The following is a 13,480-nucleotide window of genomic DNA, read 5'->3' as shown; positions in this document are numbered from 1 at the left end:
GACATTGTTACAGCTTTCTTGAATGGTGACATATTTGAGGAAGTCTATATAACGCAGCCTCGCGGTTTTGTCATAAAAGGACAAGAGGACAAAGTGTGCAGATGTAAGAAGCATTGTGGTTCTTTATGTCGATGATTTGCTGATCACTGGACCAAATGAGAGACATATTGCTGAATTTAAGGCTGATTTGAATGCTACTTTCAAAATGAAAGATTTGGGGCTATTGCATCATTACTTGGGTATACAGTTTAAGCAGTGTGATGGTGGTATTGCCTTGTGTTAGAAAAGTTACATAGAGACATTGCTATGTAAGTTTGGACTTGAGGATTGCAAACCTATTGCCAATCCCATGGAAACAGGTTTGAAGTTGAGTCTACATGATGCTGGCGATCCTGCTGATGTCACTCTTTACCAAACTGCTGTTGGCTATGTCATTTGTGTATGCAACACGAGGCCAGATATTCAGTTTGCAGTCTCATAGGTCAGCAGATTTATGCATCGCTTAGGGTCTAAGCATTGGCAAGCTGGCAAGAGGGTTTTAGGCTACCTTAGTGGCACTTTACATCTTGGCTTGTTTTATCAAGGGGAGATCATTGCCGCCAGACTTACATGCTTTTTCGGACTCAGATTGGGCTGGTTGTTTTGACACGCGAGTGTCCACAATTGGTTTTTGTTTCATGCTTGGCAGTTCATGTATATCATGGTTGAGCAAGAAGCAACCTACAGTGGCCACTTTGATTTGTGAGGATGAATACAGGGCGGTCTTCAAAGATACGGTTGAGTGTGTATGGCTCAGATGCCTTATGGCTGATTTGGGTGTTGGACAGGACACTGCCAACACTATTTACACTAACAGTCAGAGTGCATTGGCAGTTGGGAGGAACCCAGTTTTTCATGCTCGCACAAAGCACATTGAGGTGCATTACCACTATGTCAGGAAGAGGCTCTCAGGAGGAGAGATCAGCTTGGCTTATGTGCCAACACAAGACAACCTTGCAGATCTTTTCACAAAGGCATTGTCTTGTGAGAAGCTTGAAGGTTTCCGGAAAGCTTTGGGCTTATTCGCCTTTGTGGACTGATCATGTCCTCAGGGCATGGCACTTCCCTTTACTCATGTGCCAGCTCTTGTTCACCGCATCACTCTTGGAGGGATTTGTTACCATATACATGTGGTAGTGATGTGTGTGAACACACTAGGACCGCTGGGGCATTTTTTCCCTCTTTAGGAGGTTTTTTCCCCCGAGCATTGTATATACGCCCATCACTCTACGGCATTCAGGGTGTCAATTTTAAGTAATCTAAGTGTCATTCAAGATGAGAGAGAGAGAGAGAGAGAGAGAGAGAGAGAGAGAGAGAGAGAGAGAGAGAGAGAGAGAGAGAGAGAGAGAGAGAGAGAGAGAGAGAGAGAGAGAGAGAGAGAGAGAACAAAGACCCATGCTTCCATGCCTGAGAAGCTCCATATCTCCACTCTCCTCCTTGCTCTTCTCCCCTAAGCTCTTATACAAGTGTAAGGGGCTGGGGATTAACACATGCAACTTTCCACCCAACCATGCCTAATATAGGCCCTTGGATTACTAAATATAGGCTCACCTGGACCGCATTGTGTGTCCGACCTTTGGCCCTTGCCTATCCTACCCTAAGCCTGATAGGTTACACCATGGAATCATGAAGTTGATCATCACCTTCTTTCACCTTCTTTCAAGGAAAGCTCTACAAGAGCACAATCTTGTATTCTAACTAAAGCTCTCATTGAGAGAATTATAATACAATGTCTTTTTGGAGAGGGGATTGGCTCCAAGCAAATTGGATCCTCATCAAGTTGTCAATTTTAATTGTGTTATTCTCTTTATGTGCATGATTAAATATTCTAATGTGTAAATGTGCAATGAAATCAGCTTGGCACAATCTACAATATCCTCTAAAGAATCTTCTTAAGGGAAAATTCTCTCCTTCCATAATTTGATTCCGTTAAATCTATAAAAGAATACTAGATTCTTAAGGGAAAACTATCTCCTTTTCATAATTTAATTCTGCTAAGTCTATAAGAAAATACTAGATTCTTTGACATTGGTATCAGAGCTAAGGTTTCTCTTTTCTTGCATAAGAAGAGAGGTCCTTGAGTAATCTATGAAAGGTTGAAGTTGTTCACTGAAATTTCTTATCTTGAATGATATGTCTGCTTGTAGGGTAGGGGACACCATCAACAATTATTGTCTTCAAAATGGACTCTTTTTAGACTTGCCTTTATCTTAACCAATATTGAGCTATTACTTGCTCAATAGGAACTGATGTTATCTTAGCACTGTTAAACCCACTCCACTACTCTTTGTAATTAACAATATTCTAAACCACGGGTGTAGTTGCTTGAGTGCTTATTTTCAAGCCTTAAGAGTAGTAGTAGCCAAGGTTTTGGAAGTGCCAAGGAAAGAGCTAGCATGCACATACAAGGAACTCTAATCATGACACAACATAATCAAGAGAATATGATTAATATTGACAACTTGGATTTTGCACATGGTGTAGCATTTGATGACGATCGAAGAGTTGTCAACTACCTTGTTGGCAAGCTAGAGGAAGCTATGGAAAACCCTACTTTGCAAGCGGAGGTTCAAAGTCAATTGCAAGCTCTTCAAATTTCCCCAAGTACCTAAGGAGAGAGAGTTCCTACGAGGCCTCCTAAGGAGAGAGAGTACCTAAGGAGAGAGAGTTCCTACGAGGCCTCCTAGTGAGACCTCCAAAAGAGGAGTCTCTTTGGTTAATGAAAAGGCGATACCGGAAGAACCTCCAAGGCAAACTATCCTCCAAGGAAAACTATTCAAGAAGAAGAAGTGCCCCATGAATTTCAAGGGAGAGGTATGAAAGTGATACCTCCATTACCACTGAGAGTAATGTGGCCCCAAGAAGGCGGTGGACATGGCAGTCACGCATCACGTCCAAGAAGAAAAGGAAGTCAACAGGAACTCCCTCCCATGAAAATACTAAGAAAGGAGAAAGCAACCCAAGAAGAAGGAATCAGAGAAAGCGGTCACCATCCTTGCCTTCTTCTTCCTCTTCCTCTTCATTGTCACCATCTTCCGACAAGGAGAGTAGTGACTCCCCACCCAAGGGAGCAAAGAGAAGAGGTAAACAAACGAGCTATGCGGCATGGAAGAAGTCACACAAGCTTAAAAAGTTCAAGAAAGGAGGAAAGAACATCACTTTCCTTACCCATGATGGAACCTTTGGAGCAACTAATAAAGTGATAGCTTTTATCTAACCAGCAATTTGACGTGGCTTTTGGAGATGAAGATTTCTCAAAATCTTTAAAACTTCAAAATGTCTCCATGCATTTCCAAAAGTCGGTCTGTCAATGGTGGGCAAGCCTACATGCCCAAGGTGAGGCTCCAAAGGTATGAAGATTTCTCAAAATCTTCAAAACTTCAAAATGGCTCCATGCATTTACAAAAGTCAGCCCATTGATGGTGGGCAAGCCTACATGCCCAAGGAAAGACTTGAGTATTGCTATTATGAAGCAATTCTTTGCAAGTGATGCCAAAGATAAAGTCCTCATGGAATGGAAAAGCTTGAAGATGGCACCTTACAAGTCTATTCAAAAGTATGTGGATAAGTTTTAGGAGTTACATCTCAAAGCCACTGTCTACAAGAAGGTAGACTTTGTAGAACAAAAGCAACAATCACATGATGGTCACCTTGAGGATTCATTTCCAACAAGGGAATAAGAAGGGCCCCAAGGCTACAAAAACTTGGAAACAAAGTGAGCAAAAGGGGAAGAAAAACGTGATGCCAAATTCTTCTAAAGCTAGCAAAAACAACAACAAAAATAAAGCAAAGGCAAAGGACAAAGGCTACAAAGATAAAAACAAAATTTCACATGAAGAGGTAGAGAATTATTGTAAAGATAACAAATGCTTCAAGTGTGGAGCAAGGACATGTTTCGTGCATATGTCCTAAGAGAACGTAATGACCGTCCTATGGTAGAAGCTCTAAAAGAGGAAGGCCATTTCAAAGGAGCACCACTCTCTTAGTCTTGGGGAAAATTAAGAGAGCATGATACTTTCATACATTCTATCCTCACTTCATCCACAACTTTATCTCTGCTAGGCTAGCTACTAAGCTAAGATTTCATGAATCCAAGATTGGGGATGTGGTGAAAGAAGATAGAGCTTTTAAATGGAAAGAGGCCTCAATCACTTCCTTGATTGGGAAGCTAAGGCTCCATGTGCAAAGCTATGTAGAAAAAGAATATTTCCATATCTCCCCACTCAAACATGAAGATGTTATCTTAGGGGCACCATGGTTTGATTGCATAGCTGCCGCTATAAAGTTTCCTGGAAGAAAATTCTTCTTTTCCTATACAGGCAAGGATATGCACTTGATGTAAATAGTGTGGATAACACTATACCACTTGTACAAAAAAGTTCTCTTTCTTATTACACGTTTCTTGTCAAAGACAAGATAATCATTCCATAGAACTTCTACCTAGTAGTTCACATCTTAATAAGCCTCCTTATCGAGTCTCACAACCTCAACAAGAGGATATTATGAGGAAAGTGAACGAGCTTGTGAAAAAGGGGATGGTCAGGCGTAGTTCATTTTTGTTTTTTTCACCAGTTCTACTAGTACAAAAGAAAGATGTCTCTTATAGAATGTGTGTGGACTATCAGACACTTAATTGGATAACCATAAAGAATAAATTTCCTGTACCCAAGATAGAGGGTCTATTTGATAAGTTTTAAGGGTCTACCTATTAGAATAGATCTCAAAAGTAATTATCATTAGATAAGGATTGTGCCTGAAGATATTCATAAGATGGCCTTTTGAAAAACATTTTGCCTATATGAATTTCTAGTAATCTCTTTGGGCTTAATAATATGCTAGCTACCTTTGATCTAATGGTGAGAGGCTCTTTAGACCTCATCAAAGCTTCACGAGAGTGTTATTTGACAACATTATTATTTACTCCAAGTCTATTGAAGAACACAAGCAGCATAATCCCGTTGTATTTCAAGTTTTGAGAGATAATAATCTTTATATTAATCAAAAGAAAAGTGATCTTTTATTAAAGGAGATTCAATATCTAGGTCATATTATCTCCCAAGAAGGGATCCAAATGGATCCTAAAAATTTGAAGGTAATAAAAGCATGGCCTATACCAATGACTCTACATGGATTGAAAAGCTTTATAGGAATGTGTGCATATTATAGACGCTTCATAGTAAAATTCTCACTCATGGTAGGACCATTGTATGATTTAACTGAAAAGAACATTATATATGTATGGAATGCAAAAGAGAATGAATTTTTTGAAAATATCAAAGCAAAGATTACCTCTCAACCAGTGTTAATATTACCAGACCTCTCAAAGCCTTTTGGAGTCCATTATGATGCTTGTGGACAATTCCTTGGAGTTGTGCTTCTTCAAGAAGAGCATGCCATAGCATATAAAATTAGGGGATTAGATGAACAAGAAAGAATCTATACATTTATGAAAAAGAGTTGCTAGCTATTTCACATGCCTTGGATGCACGGAAGCATTATCTCCTAGGGACTCCATTTACTTTGTGTATAGATCACCACTACTGCAAAATAAATTGAGTGATAAGCAAATGAGGTGGACAAGGACTTTTTCACAATTTAACATTCATATTTCTCACATAGCTAGTAAGCATAACCAACTAGCCAATGCTATTTCACAAAGACCAAAGGTGATTGTTGTGTCAATAGCTACTCACAATGATCTATCCTCTATAATAGGTTAGTATGCTATAGATCCACACTTCAAAGATGTAATCTCAACTATTTCACTAGGGAAGAAAGAGGAACCATACAATGTGCAAGATAGTTATCTTCTCTATGACAATAAGTTATGTCTTACACATAACTTAGGAGAAAACGTTATGTACGAATCTCATATTCCCCCGTATGTGGGACATAGACAGATTCAAGCTACTTTCAAGGGAGTAGAGATATTCTTTTATTGGCCAAGAATGAGGTTATGTACTTTTATTCAATTGATGTACAAATCTCATGTTCCTCCTTATATGGGACAAAGAGAGATTCAAGCTACTTACAAGGGAGTAGAGATGTACTTTTATTGGCCAACAATGAAGGCAAACATACCGGGTTATGTTTCCAAATGTATTGTATGTCAAAAGACAAAGTATGATAGAGAGAGAACCTTGGTTTCCATTGCCCATAATTGATTCCTAGTGGGAGAGTATATTCATGGTTTTCATCTTTGTATTGCCAAGATATTCATGGAAATACTAAAATATATACAATAGTAAACCAATTTAGTAAACAAGTGCATTTTATACCAGTCATCAAAAAGTCCATTCAAGCACATCATATGGAAACCCTTTTCATCTCACTGATCTTTAAGTATCATGGCTTACCAATATCCATAGTAGAAGAATGATTAGAAATTTTTGGAAATGTCTCTTTGAGAATCTGGATACTAAGTTGAATTTATCCTTGGTCTATGACCCACCAATGGATGGCCAAAGTGAGATAGCAAATTCCAACTATTATTGATCTACTTAAAGCCTATGTTACAGAGTAGATCACAAAGATCAATGAAAAAGTATTAACCCTTACTAGAGTATGCGTATAATAACATTGTCCATACTTCCACATGAAAGGCACCCTTTGATAATTGAAGATAGACCCAAGCTCCCATTGATAGTTAATACACTTGGGAAGATTGTGCGTTCCTTGCCGCACTGTCGAAGCAAGGGCCTTGCCTAACAGTGTGTGCGAGCCATAGACGGCTCCAAGCACACAACTAGCTTAACTAGTAAGCTCAAAAGAGGGCAATGGCGTGTCACTCACCGCTCTATGCTCCTGCCGTGGAGGATTCCTCGCCGCGAAGAAGAAGGAGACGCCACTACGTCGCGCTCAACCGCTTCACCGCCGTCGTGCCGCCGCAATGCTCGATTGCACTCTCTCTCTCTCTCTCTCTCTCTGTGTCACATACACACACACACAAGGAGGTGAAGAAGAAGAAGATGGAGATGGAGATGGAGCAAGAGCACTCTTCTATTGCACAAATGAGAGAATAAGTGAATTTTAGGTTTAGTTGGCTTTTATATGAGCTCACCCCATTCACACTTGGGCGCCCATGCTTAGCCAACTAATCCCTTGAATGTCCCAGTTAGAGTGCGCCTCTCATTGGCGATCACTCTTACCCTTTTCCTATTGGATCGACAAGCCCGGTACCTGACTCTACCAAATAAATAATACAATGTCCACCGTAGGTTACAACGTCCGTCTCGTAGGTGATAGGGTGTCCGTGAGCCGTGAGGGTTAACACGCCCCCCTTCCTGATGTAGATTCCTTCCTTGGAATCTATTGAGTTGAAGCTCGTTGGTCGAGGTGGAAGAGCATTTGAGATGAATGTCGTTAGGCTTCATTAGTCACTGCAAAATCAAACAACATTGCACAGTAATTGCATTTTCATAAGCGATTAAAAAGCATATGCAATTTTAGGCAGACAATTGATTGGTAACAGAATTTTAAACAATTTGTCAGCAATAAGCATTAAATTGCAATGTAATCAAATGCATAAACAGATGTAAAGGTAAAAAATTAAACAAGTCTGGGGTCACTAATTTAACGGTCGAAAGGCACTAGAGATCGACTATTAATACCATGGGTAAGCTTCTTAATTTTCTCTGGTTAATTAAGTTGTTTAATCGCGAGAGCCAAGTATTTCATGTCCGAGGGTTGACTAGAGGCTATACCTAGAGGAACTTGTAGTTAAGCTACGATAAAAGGAATTTCTCATGAAATCATTGCCTGACTGATTACCTTTTCTTTGACCCCCCAAAGTGTTTTCACTGTGATTCAATTTGATGTGTGTGCTTATTTTGTATGCCTTGGGTTTTTTGATTTTCAAGGAAAAGCGCCCATACTGGGAACCTCTAGGGCTCTAGTACCATAGGTAATACATGTGAGTGAAGTACCAAATCAAGCTGAGATTTCTCTTCCAACTTAAGATTTTACATTGCGGCACTTTGATTTTTTGTTTGTTCATTTTCAACATTTTAATTTTGTAATTTTGTGGGGTCATATAACACTGATACACCTCCCCAGGCTCATCACACTAGTAAACTCCCTTTATAATACTTAAGCGAAAGTTCAATAGGGTCAAGCCCACTAGAAATCCCTAGTACATTTCACACAATGCTGCCTAAATTGGATTAAGAACGTAAGTAACCATTGATTATTAGGAAGGCATTCCCCATGGTATTAAGAGAAGATCTCTAACACCTAACTTGGTCAAACTAGCTTAGTCGGACTGGTTGATTTTTAAACCTAAACAAGTGATTATGACAAAAAATTACATTGAATTAAATGTTTGTTACTAAGCAAATGTGCTGGATATTATCCTACCAATCACAATCAAAGCAGACAATCATAGATGCAAAAAAGATAAGGGGCAATGCTAATGGACAAGAAACACCTGTTTGTGTCGATGGTCACGCTTGATTTGAAGAGTGAGTCGAGATAAAGATTTCATGAAGGTCCAAATCCTATCAATAGCAACACGCTCTTGTACACACTAGGAAACAAAAGGAATACCTCCAGGAGGCACATTAGTGGGAAAAGGTACCAACACTTATTGAACACAACAAAAAACATAAGGAACCCTAACCTAATTATTTTCACTCCCCTAGAGAGTCAAGGGAATAGGATATTGTAGAGGTTGGGGGGAAACCCTAAGGCTAAACCCTTATCCTCGTCGTCGAGATAAACAAAGTCATCATCCATGAGACCATATGTGCCATCCGTGTAGTCCTGTAAATTTTCTTCTTCATCATAGGTGCCCATGTTTACTAAGAAGGTCACTAGACGCCTACAGTCATCTTGGTCAAAAGGGTAGGCTTGTGCAATGGAAGAAACGCTCTCTACTAAGTATGTATCAGACGTGGTCAAGAGACGTATCAGCCATTCTAACTCCTCAAAATTACTCTCACATGCTAGCGTACCTATCAAATCCCATTCACATGCAAGCACTGGAAAGACCATGTGAAATATTTGTGAAAAGTAACGAGGGTACCTCTCACCCAAGGCAGGAGTGGATGACTCTAGCGTACTAGCAATATCTGTACACGCAAATAGATGATGGTTAGAGTGCAAATATTACAAGGGTCGTGTTCTTGTGCATAATTTGTTTTTATGATTTGTGTTATGGCTCTTGCTCTTTTACTTTTTTATCTTGTTTTTGTGAGTATAAGGCTTTATATATACATTCCCTAAGATTGGAGATTAAGAGGTCAGGGAGAAAGGTTGAGAGGGAAGCAAGTGAATAATGGATGTCCACAAACACTCCCCCCTTCCTTGGGTAGATCATATCGTTTGAAATGATGTCGTCACCCTTTGAAACCAGTTGTTCCAAGTTGTTATAGGTGAAGATTTTTGCCAGTAGTTTTCTATTACCTTAGGTGCCTCGTCGAGTTGCAAGGGTGGTAAGGTACTCTCCCAGGATCGAACTTGAAGTGGTTCATTAGGTGATTCTTGAACACTGGAAGGTGTGGATTCCTTTGTAGCTTCATGGAGGTCCACTATTGTAGGTGGAGGCTGTGTAGAAGCTTTTACCTCTATGGATGTATTACATGAGGAGCTAGAAGCTTCATGGAACTCCCCCCTTCCTGAGCTAGGTGGAATAAATTGGTTTTGCCTTGGAGCCCAAACTAGCTCTGGACTAGGTGTGTAGCATTCTGTGATCTTTTCCTTCCCACGGTCTGCCATTGGCTTTAGCGTTACAATGTTTGACTCATATGGGTTTGTTGTCGATAGGGAAGGACACATTTTACGTTTAGGTACCCAAATTTGCTCATTTCCATCATAGTAGCCTTGGGGCTTCTAATAGTTGTTTTGGAATCCATCGTGATTTGGTCTTGACTCTCCTAGGGCGCGCTCTTGTTTTTTCGGGGAAATTTTTTCTTGGAATGGATGGGAGGGTTGAGGTAGTTGGAAGTAAGGCCTTGGGGACCCATTGATATGTACTCTTAGGTCGTGCAGGTTGAGTACTTGCAATATTACTGCTTGCTGCAACTACAAGTGTTGAAGTGCTAGGTTCATGGGTAGCCGGCAAAGACGAGCTAACCACCTTGGCTTGTGAATGTTGGCTATCCTTCAACTTTGCTAGAGTTTGCAACGTAGGTGACTTTTCTTGAATGATAGGGGTAAGAGTCTTTGGTCGCGTCGTGACACTACCAGTATCCCAATCAATAGTGCATTTGGTTGCCAACATCCACGTGCGTCCCAGGTTTACGTTGCCTTCCATAGCTCCCGCGGGCATGACTAGAAACCTCTGCACTATGCTTCCATTGTCATAGACAACAGGGGTCTGAAGGACTCCAAGAATAGCAGTTTTCTTTTTATTAATGCCCTTGACTTGCATCGTACTCGGGGATAGGGTCGGTTTCCCTAATTGACACCAAACTCCATAGGATAACAAATTGTGTTTAGCTCCCATATCTAATAAGGCATTGTATAGTACTTTCCCATAGGGGCTATTTAGCTCAATTGGATATCGTAGGGGTGGCTCAGATTCTAATGAGTCGTCATCTGTGTCCTCGAAAAATGCTTGCATGATTCCCAGATTAGCCTCTCGTTGGCATCTAAGTCGTTGTTGTCGTTCTTGAGCCTCAACTCTTGCTTGAATTTTTTCAAGCTCTGCTTGTTCCTTGGCAGCCTTGTTTTGATGGATGGCTTGCAAATCTTCCTGGCTTAGAGGATCATAATATCTTTTGAATTTACTCCCATTAAGGAATCCAATGGTTTCAACTCCATCTAGAGTCTCCACACGAATGGTACCTTGCGGGGTAATTTCACACACTCGATATGGTCCCTTACCAGCGTATTTCAATTTCTTCTTTTCATTACGTACCCCGTACATAAGAACTTTATCACCAACCTTGATGTCTTTATCCTTTAAATGGCTATCAAACCACTTCTTTCTCCTATCCTTCTCCACTAGATCATTTCGCACAGCTAATTGCCTCTCTTCATCTAGCCTTTCCAGGATATATAATCGCTCCACTAAGGGGTTACCATCCCAACCTTCTTGAGAAGCTACTCGAAGACTAGGAATGACAAACTCCCATGGCATAACTGCTTCTTGGCCATACACCATCTTAAACGGTGTGCAATTAATAGCAACTTTATACGTAGTACGATAAGCCCATAAAGCTGATGTAAGCTTTAGGTCCCAATCAGTGCGATGAGCCTCAACTGTCTTTGTCAAAATGGAGATGAGAGTTTTGTTGGTACTCTCAGCTTGGCCATTTGCTTGGGGATAATATGGTGTAGAATTGTGGTGAGATATCATGAAGTTTGATGTGAGTTCTTTTATTACTTCATTTATAAAATGAGTTCCATTGTCACTCACAAGTTCAAAAGGGCATCCAAAACGCGTGATAATGTTCTCAAAGAGGAACTTAGCTGTTGTTTTTGCATCCGCCTTTCGTGTTGCTTTTTCTTCAGCCCATTTGGTTACATAGTTGGTAGCCACAATGATATATCGTGATTGCGTGTTACGTGCAGCCGGACTAATCGGTCCTACAAAGTCTAAGCCCCACTTTTCAAATGGTTGGGTTACCTTGATGAGATGTAGAGGCATCCTATCACTTCTTTGTGGCTTCTTGAAGCGTTGGCATTCATCACATCCCTTTGCAAAAAGTGATGTATCCTTAAACAGAGTGGGCCACCAATAGCCTGACTGTAAGATCTTTCGGGCAGTCAAATTTCCTGAAAAGTGACCACCAGCTACGCCCATGTGTGCCTCTTGTAGAATATATAAATACTCATCCTCGCGGGCACAACGTCTAAGAACATCATCTTTTCCTCTCTTATAGAGAGTTCCCGCCAGTAAGAAATAGGGTTCGCATTCCTTGATTAATTTTTGAGCTATATCTTTTCACAGCTCTTTGGGTGGAAAACCATTAACTAAGAAGTTAACAATCTTTTCACTCCATTCAGGCATTGTCTCAACAATGAACAAAGGAGTATCAGGCAATTCATCATCAACCACCGTAGGAGCTTCTCCATTAGGGATACGAGATAAATGATCCGCCATGACATGTTTCCTCCCAGGCCTCACAACAACGGTAAAGTCAAACTCAAGAAGAATTAACAACCATCGTGTAATTCGACCTGTGGAACACGGCTTGTTTACCAAATATAGCAATGCTTGATGATCAACATAAAACACAAACTTGGTAGCAAGAAGGTAATAGCGAAATTTCTTTACTGCGTAAATCATAGCTAGACCTTCGCGCTCTGTAGTAGTGTAGTTCATCTCGACATCATTTAATTGGCAACTTGCAAAGCTAATAGGGTAGTCCAATTTATGTTCTCCTGGTTGAGTTAGAACACACCCAATAGAAAAATTTGATGCATCAATATTCACATGAAAAGGTACATTCCAATCAGGTGTTCACAAGATTGGAGCACTTGTTAGGGCCTTCTTTAATAACTCATAAGATTGATGATATTATTCCGTCCAGTGAAACTCAATAAGAAGCTTGTACAATGGACGCGCTATCTCGGCAAAGTTTAAAATAAACCTTTGATAATAACCAACATGGCCCATAAATCTTTGAACTCCTTTATAGTTAGTAGGTGGTGGCAAATCGGCAATGGCTTTAATCTTACTCTCATCTGTGGATATCCCGTTCTTGGACACTATATGCCCTAGAATGACTCCATGCTTAAACCAAAATTGGCATTTGAAAGGGTTCAATGAGATGCGATAAAATCTGCACCTTTCAAATATTTTTCGTAGATATAACAAATGCTTCTCCCAAGAAGAATAAACGCAAAGGTCGTCTAGGAAAGCTTCACAAAACTCCCTTAGAAATTCTTTAAACGCAGTGTTTATTAATCGTTGGAATGTAGCAGGGGCATTTGTTAAGCCAAAAGCCATAACACGAAATGCAAACACTTCAAACTCTGTGATAAAAGCAGTTTTAGCTTGGTCCTCTAATGCAATTGTGATTTGATTGTAACCAGAGTACCCATCTAAAAAGCTATAAGCTTCCTTGCCCACAACTCTTTCAAGCACATGTTCTGAATATGGCAAGGGATAATGATCTCTCCTAGTAGCTGCATTAACTTTCTTGAGGTCCACGCACACTCTTAGTTTCCCATTCTTTTTTGGCACAATGACTATTGGAGAAACCCATTCTGAGTGCTCAATAGGGTATATGAATCCACATTGGATAAGTTTTTCAATTTCCTCTTGTACAATTTTGGCGTACTTAGGATTCATTGGATAGGGTCGTTGCTGGACGGGTTTAGCAATGTTGATCATGGGAATTGTATGTTGCACCACAGAAGGTGGAACGCCCTTCATGTCATGATATGTCCAAGCAAAGATATCCTTGTATTCCTTGAGGAGCTCCTTAAGTACAACCTCTTCAGTTTCGGTAAGGTCTTGAGCAATAAATACTGGTTTAGACTCCTCACCTGG

This window comes from Adiantum capillus-veneris, chromosome 3 (genome assembly GCF_014529385.1).
Source record: "Adiantum capillus-veneris isolate H3 chromosome 3, ASM1452938v2, whole genome shotgun sequence".
In the NCBI taxonomy this organism is placed as follows: domain Eukaryota; kingdom Viridiplantae; phylum Streptophyta; class Polypodiopsida; order Polypodiales; family Pteridaceae; genus Adiantum; species Adiantum capillus-veneris.
The sequence above is the reverse complement of the archived record's forward strand: the minus strand, read 5'-3'. Positions refer to the sequence as shown.